Raw genomic sequence first — 12,217 nt, forward strand, 5'->3', positions numbered from 1 at the left:
GTGAAGCAGAGGGTGCAGCTTCCTGCCGTTCACACTGGAAGCTGAGCCATGATCTGAAACTGGACGGATCACCTGGCACTGACCTAGGCACCGAAAAATGCAGAAACAGCCCTGTCGATCCTGCATTCCCTGTTTGCTTTCTATCATCTTTTCTTGTCCTTCTTGCCCTTACTGTAAAGACTTTGATCTGATTGAAACTGATATAACTTCTGACCATTGCTATCATGTCATTGCAAGCCTTAGCTCAATTACAAGAACACACCAAGTTGACAGAGCTCATCGAAAGGGACTTTCAATTGGATTAGCTCCACAAACACATGAATATAATGAGAGTTTTCACACGTTTCACAGACTTGATTACGTTTCCCACAGTAAAGTCAAAGTGGTGACACTGAGCTGAGGGCAGTGGTCAGTTGTCACATTCACAATGGAACACCCATCCTCAAGCTGCAGTCCTCAACCTTGTCCCTTAACTACAGCCTATTGCTGCCTTTCCCTCAGGATATATGTTTAGTGCCTTACAAACCATTACTTTATACACAGTTTGCCACTTGGTTCTGTGTTATATTGAGTAAAGCTCTGTATCTACTCAATCAGTTGATTAATTTGTTCCAGTACAAAACTGAAACCACTGACTAACATAGGGATCTAAACAGGTAAATCTCAAAGAGTAGCAAAAATAAACCCAGATAATTACCACCCCTTCGGTCTGATCGAAATTAACAGCAACATGATGGAAGGTGTCATCAAGAGAGCTACCGAGCTGCACTCCCTCAGCAATAACTTGTTCGCTGGTGTCCAGCTCTGCAGGGTTGCTCAGCACCAGACCTCATAACAACTAATATCCAAACAAGGACAATGGAGCTGAACTCCTGAGGTGAGGTGAGAGAGACTGCACTTGACATCAAAGCAGTAAGCGACCAAGTCTGACCTGAAGGAAATCTAAAATAATGAGAAATGGGATGAACCTCTCATTGTTTGGAATCATTCCTGGCACATTGGAGGATGGGTGTGGTTGTTGGAAGTCAGCCACCTCAGCTCCAGGACATCGCTGCAGGAGTTCCTCAGGGAAGTGTCCTCGGCCCAGTTATCTTCAGCTGCTTCACTGTTGACAATCCCTCCATCATAAGGTCAGAATTCAGGATGTTTGTTGATTGTTCACAAAGTTTTTCCCATTCCTGACTCGTCAGACACTATGCTGGTATATAGCAACACTTGGACAGTATTCAGACCTGAACTAAAAGTAGCATGTGTGCCACACAAGTGTCAGGTATCTCCGAAAAGAGAGAATCCAACCATTTCTCTTGACATTGATTGGTCTTACCGTTACTGAATCCCGCACTGTCCACATCCTGGGCCGCGGTTGAATGGGGTTACCATTGACCATCCAATCCACTCTCTGTGGGGTCAGTGGTACAGACACAGTGAGGGGAGTCTGCACTCTCCAATCTTTGGGATACAGACTGAATATGTTCAGTTGGCAGTCCTGGTGCTCTACAGAGTAAATGGTCTGTTCTCCCACAGTCAATGATATAGACACAATGGGGTCAGTCTGCTCTCCCCAATGTGTGTAATATAGATGCAGTAGGGACAATCTGCCCTCTCTAAGATGTGTGACAAAGATACAGTGAGGTTTGTCTGCCCTTCATGGGATACATGGGAAGTCACGAATATGAATGAGGAGTAGGTCAGTTAGCCTTTTGAGTCTGATCTTGGATTTGATCAGTTCATGGTTGATCTTGCTGCAACCTTAATACTTGTTTCCACATCCTTTCCAACCCCACTGACTTCCCTTGTTAGTGACGAGTTCATGTTAATCTTCCAGACAAGTCATTAGTGAGTCTGCCTCCATTGTTATCTGGAAGAGCATTCCACAGACTATGTGAACAAACAAGTAAATATGAAATAAGTATTGGAGCCATTTGCCACTGACAAGATATTTTCAGGACCATTAATTTATTAATATTAATTTAACAAATTAGCCCCTGCATTATAATCTGCCATTTGATAAGATCATGGTTGATCTGGCAACAGTCTTAATCCTCTTTTCCACCTACTTTCTAGCCCCATGGAATCCTTTGTTAGTGAAGAGTCCACATAACTCTTACATAAAGTTATCAATGAGCCTGCCCCCATTGTTATCTGGAAGATTATTCCACAAGCTATTGTACAGTGAGGTGAATCACATGTTGTATGTGCTGTCACAAATACTTTGTCAGTTTTAAAAGGGAATTTACAGAGTTTGGATGAGTTCAATGTGTTTGAAATCAACTAATTAAAAGACTTTTGAACTAACTGCTTCAAACTGTGATGTTTAAGTGTTTCAGGTTCAGCAGAAATATTCATTAGGTAAGACAGGTCCTTGGAAATAGTGAATAATATCTGATTGCATTAAGTTTCGTGAAGTAAAGCTGACTCATCTGACAACAAAACTCGATTGAAAGAACATGCAAAAGTCACAAATGTTATAAGACCATAAAATAGAGGAGCAGAAATGAGGCCAGTCAGCCCAATGAGTCTGCTCTGCCATTCAATCATGGCTGATATGTTTCTCAAACCCATTCTCCCACTTTCTCCCCATAACCCTTGACCCCCTTGAAAATCAAGAACCTATCTATGTCAGTTCTAAATATACTCAATCACTTGGCCTCCACAGCCTTCTGTGACAATGAATTCCATAGATTCACCATTCTCTGGCTGAAGAAGTTTCTCCTTATCTCCATTTTGAAACATCTTCCCTTTACTCAAAACTGTGCCCTTGGGTCCCAGTCTCTCCTCCCAATGGAAACATCTTCCCAACATCCACTCAGTCCATGCCATTCAGTATTCTGTATATTTACCTAAGATCACCCCTCATCCTTCTAAACTCCATCAAGTATAGACCCAGACTCCTCAAACATTCCTCAGATATTAACCTCTTCATTCCTGGGATCATTGTCCTGATCCTCCTCTGAAAATGCTCCAGGGCCAGTACTTCCTTTCTCAGATGGGGGGGGGGGCAAAACTGCACACTGTACTCTGAATGTTGTCTGACCAGAGTCATATAGAGCCTCAGAAGTACATTCCTGCTTTTGTATTCAAGTCCTCTCAAGATAAATGCCATCATCGCATTTTCCTTCCGAGCTATTGACTCAACCTGCAAATTTAACTTGAGAGAATCCGAGACTAGAGTTTCTTTGCACTTCAGTTTTATGATTTTTCGCCCCATTTTGAAAATAATCTATGTCTCTATTATTCCTACCAAAGTTATGACCTCACACTTTCCCACGTTGTACTCCATCTGCCAATTCTTTGCCTACACTTCTGTTTTAAAAAATTCTCAAGGTCAGGTTCGTAGGAGAGTAGTCTGACACAGAACAAACGACCAAGAGGCGAGTCTGCTAGAATATGGGCATTTTATTCCCCGCAGCGTCGCCACAACCAGGTCTCATACAACGGGTCTGGCTTATACTCACTCTACATGTTACCGGAACTGGGAGCCGTCAGTTCTCGTAGAGCGGTTGCCATCAACCCACGCTCGGCGGTTAAACGTAACCCCGGAGCAGACTCGCCGAACTGGAGACTTTTCCAGCTGATATACTCTTTTCCAGATATAAACATTCATGTGAACAGCAGAGCAAGGCTAAAAAACACATTCCATTCTGGTTACATACAGATAAGAAGATTCACACGGGGAGGTGTGTAATAAGATTCACACGGGACTAAGCAACACCTCCATTCCGGTTAGATTCACACATGTATTGGGACATAATTTTTAACCGTTTCACCACATTCCACTGCTTGGCCCAATACATGTGTTACATTATGCTTAATTCAGTTCAATTCGTTTCAGTTAATTTCAGTTCAGTCAATTCAGTGTAGTTCAATTCAGCTCAGTTCAGGTCTGTTCAGTTCAATTCAATTGTGTTCAATTCAGTTCCGTCCATTTCAATTCAATTTAGCTCAGTTCCATTTTGTTCCGTTCAATTTGATTCACTTCAGTTCCACTCAGTTCAGTTCAGTTCAATCCCATTCAATTCTGTTAACTCCGCTTCAGCTTTTTGGACATGCCCACATCCTCCGCTGTACCCCAGGCAAGGGGTTCTTCGGCAGGACTGGGATCCTCTCAAGGGTGGACAGCAGCGACCCTGGGGTTCCTCCGGTCGCCCCCCACCATTTCTCAAACAAACTGCCACGTCATGCCATCCCGGGACGGTCGGGACCTCCACAGTTTGTTCTTCTGGTTTCTTAGTCTTTTTCCAAAACATTGTTCTGTATCAAAATCTCTCCTCAATTGCGATTGACCCTGCTCGACTACGCCAAATGTTTTAAAAAATTCTCAAGGTCAGGTTCGTAGGAGAGTAGTCTGACACAGAACAAACGACCAAGAGGCGAGTCTGCTAGAATATGGGCATTTTATTCCCCGCAGCGTCGCCACAACCAGGTCTCATACAACGGGTCTGGCTTATACTCACTCTACATGTTACCGGAACTGGGAGCCGTCAGTTCTCGTAGAGCGGTTGCCAACAACCCACGCTCGGCGGTTAAACGTAACCCCGGAGCAGACTCGCCGAACTGGAGACTTTTCCAGCTGATATACTCTTTTCCAGATATAAACATTCATGTGAACAGCAGAGCAAGGCTAAAAAACACATTCCATTCTGGTTACATACAGATAAGAAGATTCACACGGGGAGGTGTGTAATAAGATTCACACGGGACTAAGCAACACCTCCATTCCGGTTAGATTCACACATGTATTGGGACATAATTTTTAACCGTTTCACCACAACTTCTTACCTGTCCAAATTCTTCTGTAGCCTCCCGGTTCCTCAATACTACCTGTCCTTCTAACCACCTTTGTATCATCTGCAGCTGAGCCAGAGTACCCGCGATTCCTTCATTGAGACAATTAATGTTGAAAGTGAAAAGTTATGGTCCCAACACTGAGCCTTGCGAATAACAAATTCTCACCAGCTGCCATCCTGAGAAGGACCCTTTCACTCCCACTCTCTGCTTTCTGGCAGACAGCCAGACTTCTAACCATGCTAGCACCTGGCCTCTAACATCATGGGTCCTTATCTTATTCAGTAGCATCCAATGAGACACCTTGTCAAAGGCCTTCTTGAAGTCCAGGTAGACAATATCCATTGGCTCACCTTTATCTAACCTGTTTGTTACTTCCTCAAAGAATTCTAACAGATTTGTCAGGCATGACTTCCCCTTGATGAAACCATGCTGACATTGCTGCACTATCTCTTCAGCTATGTCCCTTAGAACTCTGGGGAGTAGTCCATCTGGTCCAGATCATTTATTCACGTTCAGACCATTCAGTTTTTCTAGCACCTTCTCCTTGGCGATGGGCACCATACTGAGCTCTGCCCCCTCACGCTCTTGTATTTTTGGGATATTACTGTTATCTTCCAATGTGAAGACTGAGGTAAAGCAATTACTCAGTTCCTTAGCCATTTCCTTGTTCCCCACTACTATCTCTCCCTGTCATTTCCCAGCAGCCCAATGTCCACGTTTGCCTCGTTTTTGCTCTTTATATATCTAAAGAAACTCATACAGTCTTCATTTATATAACTCATACAGTTTGCAGGTACCTTGGATGAGTATCCCACCGCTGTCACAACAATGCCTCTTCTTCCTCAGGAGTCTCAGGAAATTCAGCCCATTCACCACGTTTTGTAGCTGCACCATAGAAAGCACTCTAACTGGGTACATCACGGTTTGGTGTGGTAACAGCTCTGCCCAGGTCCATCAAAAACTCCAAGAAAGTTCATTAGGAATGGTGAAGTACTTATGCCCATAACGCTGACTCTCCTGTTTCGCGGGAGCTGCCTGACCTGCTCCCGCACTTCAGCACCAACTTTTTGAACTCTGACTCTCCAACATCTGTGGTCCTCACTTTCTCCTACTCCTCATTCAGGTTGGTTTGTTCACATGTATCCCAGTGAGGGCAGACCAAACTCACTGTGTCTTTGACACACACCCTAGAGAGGGCAGATTGTCCCTACTGCATCTGTATCACACACCTTGGATAGAGCAGACTGACCCTTTGTGTCTATATCATTGACTGTGGGAGAACAGACTCTGTGTCTGTAGTAGATTACCAGGACTGCCAACTGAACATACTCAGTCTGTACCACAAAGATTGGAGAGAACAGACTCCCTTCACTGTGTCTGTATCACTGACCCCACGGAGAGTGGATAAGATAGATGCTGAGACAGAACACATCCTCATCCCTGAATCCTCCAATCCATCCCACCATTTAATGAATTTCCCCATTCGGGTAAAAGGGTATTTTACCATGTTCTTCAGCTGTTTCCTGAACATAGTCTGGGTCACGACATATATACAAGTGTTTGTGCAGCAACTTAGGAGCTGGAGAATGAATCCTATTTCTCGTACAAAATAATGTCGATATATTGCCCTATACCCCATTGAAAGCATTCGTCTCCAAAAACAGTTTACCACAAACACTGACCATAACAGGATGAAATTCCCTGACATAACAAACAATAAAATGATGGACTTCTTCGAGACCCCATTTCTAGGTCACTGGGATTCTCCCCACTGCTGAGAGCCCAAAGTCTCCGGCAGGCTCTGCTGGCCACTAAAATGGAAGAAAAAACAAGGGCTGCAGATGCTGAAAACCAGAGTCTAGATTATAGTGGTGCCGGAAAAGCACTGCAGGTCAGGCAGCATCCGAGGAGCAGGAAAATCAAGGTTTCAGGCAAAAGCCGTTCATCAGGAATAGCATGTACCTGACACTTAAAGCATTGAGCAGCAGAATCAGAACAAATGGCACTGCTGGGTTCGGGATATAATGAAGGCACTCGATTGTTCCCCAGGCTGGCGATGAGAGAATATCAGCTGGTACTGAACAAAACCAGGGCTGATTCCTGAGCAAATACTGAGATGTGAACATAAAGTACCAGAAAATGTTCTTCAAACCACTCAGCACAGTCACTGTTCCCAGAACCACAGCTGCTGTCTTCTCAGTACAAAATTTAGTTCACAGATTTGGGCAGCAAATGGCCACATGTCGATCAAAGGTAAAAGTGATGGTAAACCAGACAGAGTAGTTAGTGGCTGCATAAAGGAAGACAGTGTGGATATTACAGATGGGGATGGCCCGTATGAAATGGAAATCTCTATTATAAACAATTGTAATGTGCCCAAAAAGCAGATTGAGGATAATAACCAGTACATCTGCTGTTGACATCACCACCAGATATCGAGTAATACATTTTGTAAGACCACACTTTCCTTGCAACAAAAGTATAATTGTTATGATGTTAACTGTGAGGAACAAAACAATATGGAAGTTTATCAAGTTGGTAGAAAAGTTAACAATTTCATAGAGTACTTTGTAATATTTGCGAATGTGTCCTTCTTTCTGAAAATGTATTGAAGTATTCATACCTATGTTTGAGTAATCTGCTGGACTCAAAAATTACCATCCAACAAAATCAGCCATAAAGAAAAATTATATATGTGACATGAAACAGAAAATTAGGAACAGCAGTTTATAAGATATTCTGTGAAGGTTGCCATTGTGTTGACAAATTATTTATATTGAAAACAAGGGAATGCAGGGGAAATCACCAAGATCATGAGAGGTATGTTTCAGTTTTTGAAGCAGGACTGAGGTCAGTGACCCTGTATTAGAGTGGAGGAAATGATCAGGTTCCTGCTCTTCATCTTTACAGAGTCATTCAAACTTATTGCGGAAGAATCAGCCCAAGTTCTCCTTCACTAATATCAAGTGACTATGGAGCATATTATCACACATATCCTGCTCCTGATCCACATCCAATGCAGATGGATTAATGTTATGAAATATCAATGTATAATGCTCACTCAAATTTACTAAGGGATTTTGTGTAATGAAAGAACAGTAGTCCTTGATTACCATCTTTTTTCATTCATAAAATATGGGCGATGTCGGTTAGGTCAACATTCGATGCCCATTTCTGATTGTCCCCTCTCAGACGCTGCCAAGCTGTCTTCTTCAGCTACCGAAGTCCATGTAATGTAGGTATACCCACAGAGATGTTAGGGAGGGAGTTCCACCATGTTGGCTCTGTGATAGTGAAGGAACAGCAATATGGTCCCAAGATAATTTCGCTGTGCAGCTGATGGCTGATTGCTTTGAGATGGTGGAGGTCACAGTTTTGGAAGATGTTGTGAAAGGGCCTTTAAAACATGGCTGCAGTGCATCTTCCACAAGCCTCAGATTGCAGCCACCGTGCATTGATGTTAAAGCAGAGAATGTTTGTGGATGTGATGCCAATCAAAGGGCTTGCTATACACTGGATGATGTCAAGTTGCTTGTGTATTTTAAAGCTAAACTCATTCAGTCAAGTAGAGAGCATCGCATCACACTCCCGCCTTGCCCTTTGTTGATAGTGGTAAGGCTTTGGGGAGTCCAGAAGTGAGGTATGTACGACAAAAGTACCAACCTCTTATGTGGTCTTGTAACACTGTCATTTCCAAAGCTGGTTCACTTCAGTCTGTGGTCAATGGTAATCCCCCAGAAGATTGGGAGTGGGAGATTCAGTGATGGTAAAGCTATAAATGACAAGTGAAATGGTTATATTCACTCTTTTTGGAGTTAAGTGGCACTAATCAGCTCAAGTCTGAATATTGGTCAGGCAGTGCTATGTGTGGATGTTGAAATTTCCTGTGACCAGCAAATGGGGAATGATACACAATGTTGTACAACAATCAACAAACATCCTGAATTCTAACCCCAGGATGGAGGGATGGTCAGTGATAAAGCAGCTGAAGATGGTTTGGACTGTATCATTGCTGCATCATTGGATGGTCTCTGCATTCTCACTGATGTTAGTTTCTGCACAGAGGGCTTAGGAAGGCGGGAAACAGTTTAAACCAGTGCACTGTTGCCATTGGAGATGAAACTGATTGGGCATGTTTGGGGTCTAAAATGAGGGAATGCTTTCTAGTTGATAGTTTCTCGTGCCAGTCCTCCTGCCATGGATCCTCAGCTCTGGGCCGTAGAATTGTCAAGTCATAGAGCACGGAAATAGGTCTTTTGATCCAAATTGTCTATACAACCCATGTTTCCTCCTCTGAACTAGTCCCACTTTCCTGTATCTGTCCCAAATTCCTCTGACCTTTCCCATCCACGTATCTGTCCAAGTGTGTTTTGAATGCTGTCATTGTAGTCGCCTCTACCACATCTTCTGGCAGCTCGTCTCATACACGCACCACCCTCTGCATGAAAATGTAGCCTCTCAGGTCCATTTTACATCTTTCCCCACTCTCCTTAAACCTATGCCCTTTAGTTTTTGGCAAGTGTGTCAAACGCCTTCTTTACCACCCTGTCTACCTGTGATGTCACTCTCATGGAACTATGCGTCTGCATCCACTGGTGTCTATTTTCAATAATTCTACCCAGTGCCCTCCCATTAACTGTACTGACTCCTTGGTGTAGTTAACTACATGGGGGTGGTGTGGAGGGAGGTGTATGGTCAGTGGGGTTGAGCAGGCCATTGAATTAACTTGTAATGGAATAGACCTTCTCCAGTACAAATACAGGAACATGCTCTCATAGCCAACAGTCATGGCACTGAGACCCTTGCCTGGTTTTAGATTTTGGCAGGTAAGGGTTTAGACACATTTTGGCAGTTTGGACAGAAGAGGGGTCAAGGGTCACTTGGAGCATGGGAATAGAGTGGCGCCCAAGCAGTGGACTAAATAACACATCCAGGCACCATTCATTGTCCCAGTAAGTTCATTGTAGTTGAGGGAAACTTTGAAGAAACAATGCAAGGCACATTCTAAAAGTCTCTGGTTTTCAGACAGCTCCGTTCCATAAGACCATAAGACAGAGGAGCGGAAGTAAGGCCATTCGGCCCATCGAGTCCACTCTGCCATTCAATCATGCTGATGGGCATTTCAACTCCACTTACCCGCATTCTTCCCGTAGCCCTTAATTCCTTGTGACATCAAGAATTTATCAATTTCTGCCTTGAAGACATTTAGCGTTCCAGCCTCCACTGCACTCTGTGGCAATGAATTCCACAGGCCCACCACTCTCTGGCTGAAGAAATGTCTCTGTATTTCTGTTCTGAATTTACCCCCTCTAATTCTAAGGCTGTGCCCACGGGTCCTAGTCTCCTCGCCTAACGGAAACAATTTCCTAGTGTCCACCCTCTCCAAGCCATGTATTATCTTGTAAGTTTCTATTAGATCTCCCCTTAATCTTCGAAACTCCAATGAATACAATCCCAGGATCCTCAGCCGTTCCTCATATGTTAGACCGACCATTCCAGGGATCATCTGTATGAATCTCCGCTGGACACGCTCCAGTGCCAGTATGTCCTTCCTGAGGTGTGGGACCAAAACTGGACACAGTACTCCAAATGGGGCCTAACCAGAGCTTTATAAAGTCTCAGTAGCACAACAGTGCTTTTATATTCCAACTCTCTTGAGATAATTGACAACATTGCATTCGCTTTCTTAATCACGGACTCAACCTGTATGTTTACCTTTAGAGAATCCTCAACTAGCACTCCCAGATCCCTCTGTACTTGGGCTTTACACATTTTTTAACTGTTTAGAAAGTAGTCCATGCTTGTATTCTTTTTTGCAAAGTGCAAGACCTCGCATTTGCTCACATTGAATTCCATCAGCCATTCCCTGGACCACTCTTCCAAACTGTCTAGATCCTTCTGCAGCCTCCCCACTTCCTCAGTACTACCTGCCTGTCCACCTAACTTTGTATCATTGGCAAACTTCGCTAGAATGCCCCCAGTCCCTTCATCCAGATTATTAATATATAATGTGAATGTATAATACATAATATATATATATATAATATATCCTGTGGCAGCCAGTTCTGAGACAGTATATTTGTTTCACCCTGATGTCGAGGGGTGGAGGAGGATGGGGATCAGGAAATGTTGGTCAGGATGGGGAACTGGGAAAGTGAGTTGACTGAAAAGCTTCCTGTAATGAGATACATGTTGGAACAGTGGCCACCCGAGTCAGTGCCAGGAATGAACACGAGGGTGAGCCAACTCGGTGTCAAATGGGTCTGTAAGATTCTGAATAATCTCACTGATCCTCATGAATTGGCCAAGGATGGGATCGGAGTCAGTGGATCGGGATTGACGTTTATGGTAGGAACGAAAGACAATGACTTTGGTCTTTCTAATTTGAAATGATAAGAACATTTCTACGGTGAAATATGATTTACAGATCTCATGGGGAGACTTTGACACTTAGCAGGAATGCCAGCAACAGCAGCAAAGAGGACAGAGTAATTTGCAGGAAAAGTGATGCAATTGAAGTTAATTATAAGAGTTCATTAACAGTTAGAGACTTAACAGAAACACCAACAATAACAAGGATGGGATAGTAAATGTGTTGAATAACCAGGACTATATAATTGATCTGGGTTGTTAATAACATCAAGTGGTAATTTGCAGAAATATAATCAATTGTTGCTGAGAAACTCCTGCCCATTGTTGTAAAATTCCGATCTTCTGTGTTCAGATTCCAACCCATGGTTGTAAAATTCCAATCTATTGTTCTCAGATTCGAATCTCTCTTCTCCCGAGCTCCCAGTCTCTGGAGCTGCTGGTGCCTGTTAGTGCTGGGGGTGATGCTGGAGGTGATGCTGTCACTGATGCTATATCCTTGTACATTGTAAGGAATTTGTAATTAATAAAAGAGGGAAACCCTCCTGGGACACAATTAAATTACATGGAGTTTGACATCAAATACAGTCACTGAACAAACACGTTCATTTAACCCTTTTCAATCTAGTACACTATTCCCACAATGGAGTAGGACTTATAGCAAACTCGGACTGTATGGGCATGAGTCACCGAGAGAAGGAGAGATAGAGGCATTGACCATAATCTTTCAATTCTCTGGAGATATTGAAGCGGTTCCAAAGAAATGGGTGGTTATAAATAATACACTCCTGTTCAAAAATGTCTAGAGAGATAATTGCTGTTCCCAAAGTCAGTCAGTTGGGGTACTCTGCCTCCCCTAGTTTAAAGTAAGGACAGCTTCAGCAATATGTTGTCTGACAGCAGAGAGACATGTTGAAAAGCTGTGGTTCAGGCTGAAGAGAGACACATTGATTGTTGATTGACTGATTATCACGTTTACCTGAATACGGTGAAAAAGCTTCACTTACGAGCAGTACAGATAGATCCCAGTAAGCAGGGATGTACAGATCACAGGATGAAG

Source organism: Chiloscyllium plagiosum, unplaced genomic scaffold (assembly GCF_037043375.1).
Source record: "Chiloscyllium plagiosum isolate Xiang-an unplaced genomic scaffold, Cpla_swu_hap1 HiC_scaffold_12, whole genome shotgun sequence".
Classification (NCBI taxonomy): Eukaryota; Metazoa; Chordata; class Chondrichthyes; order Orectolobiformes; family Hemiscylliidae; genus Chiloscyllium; species Chiloscyllium plagiosum.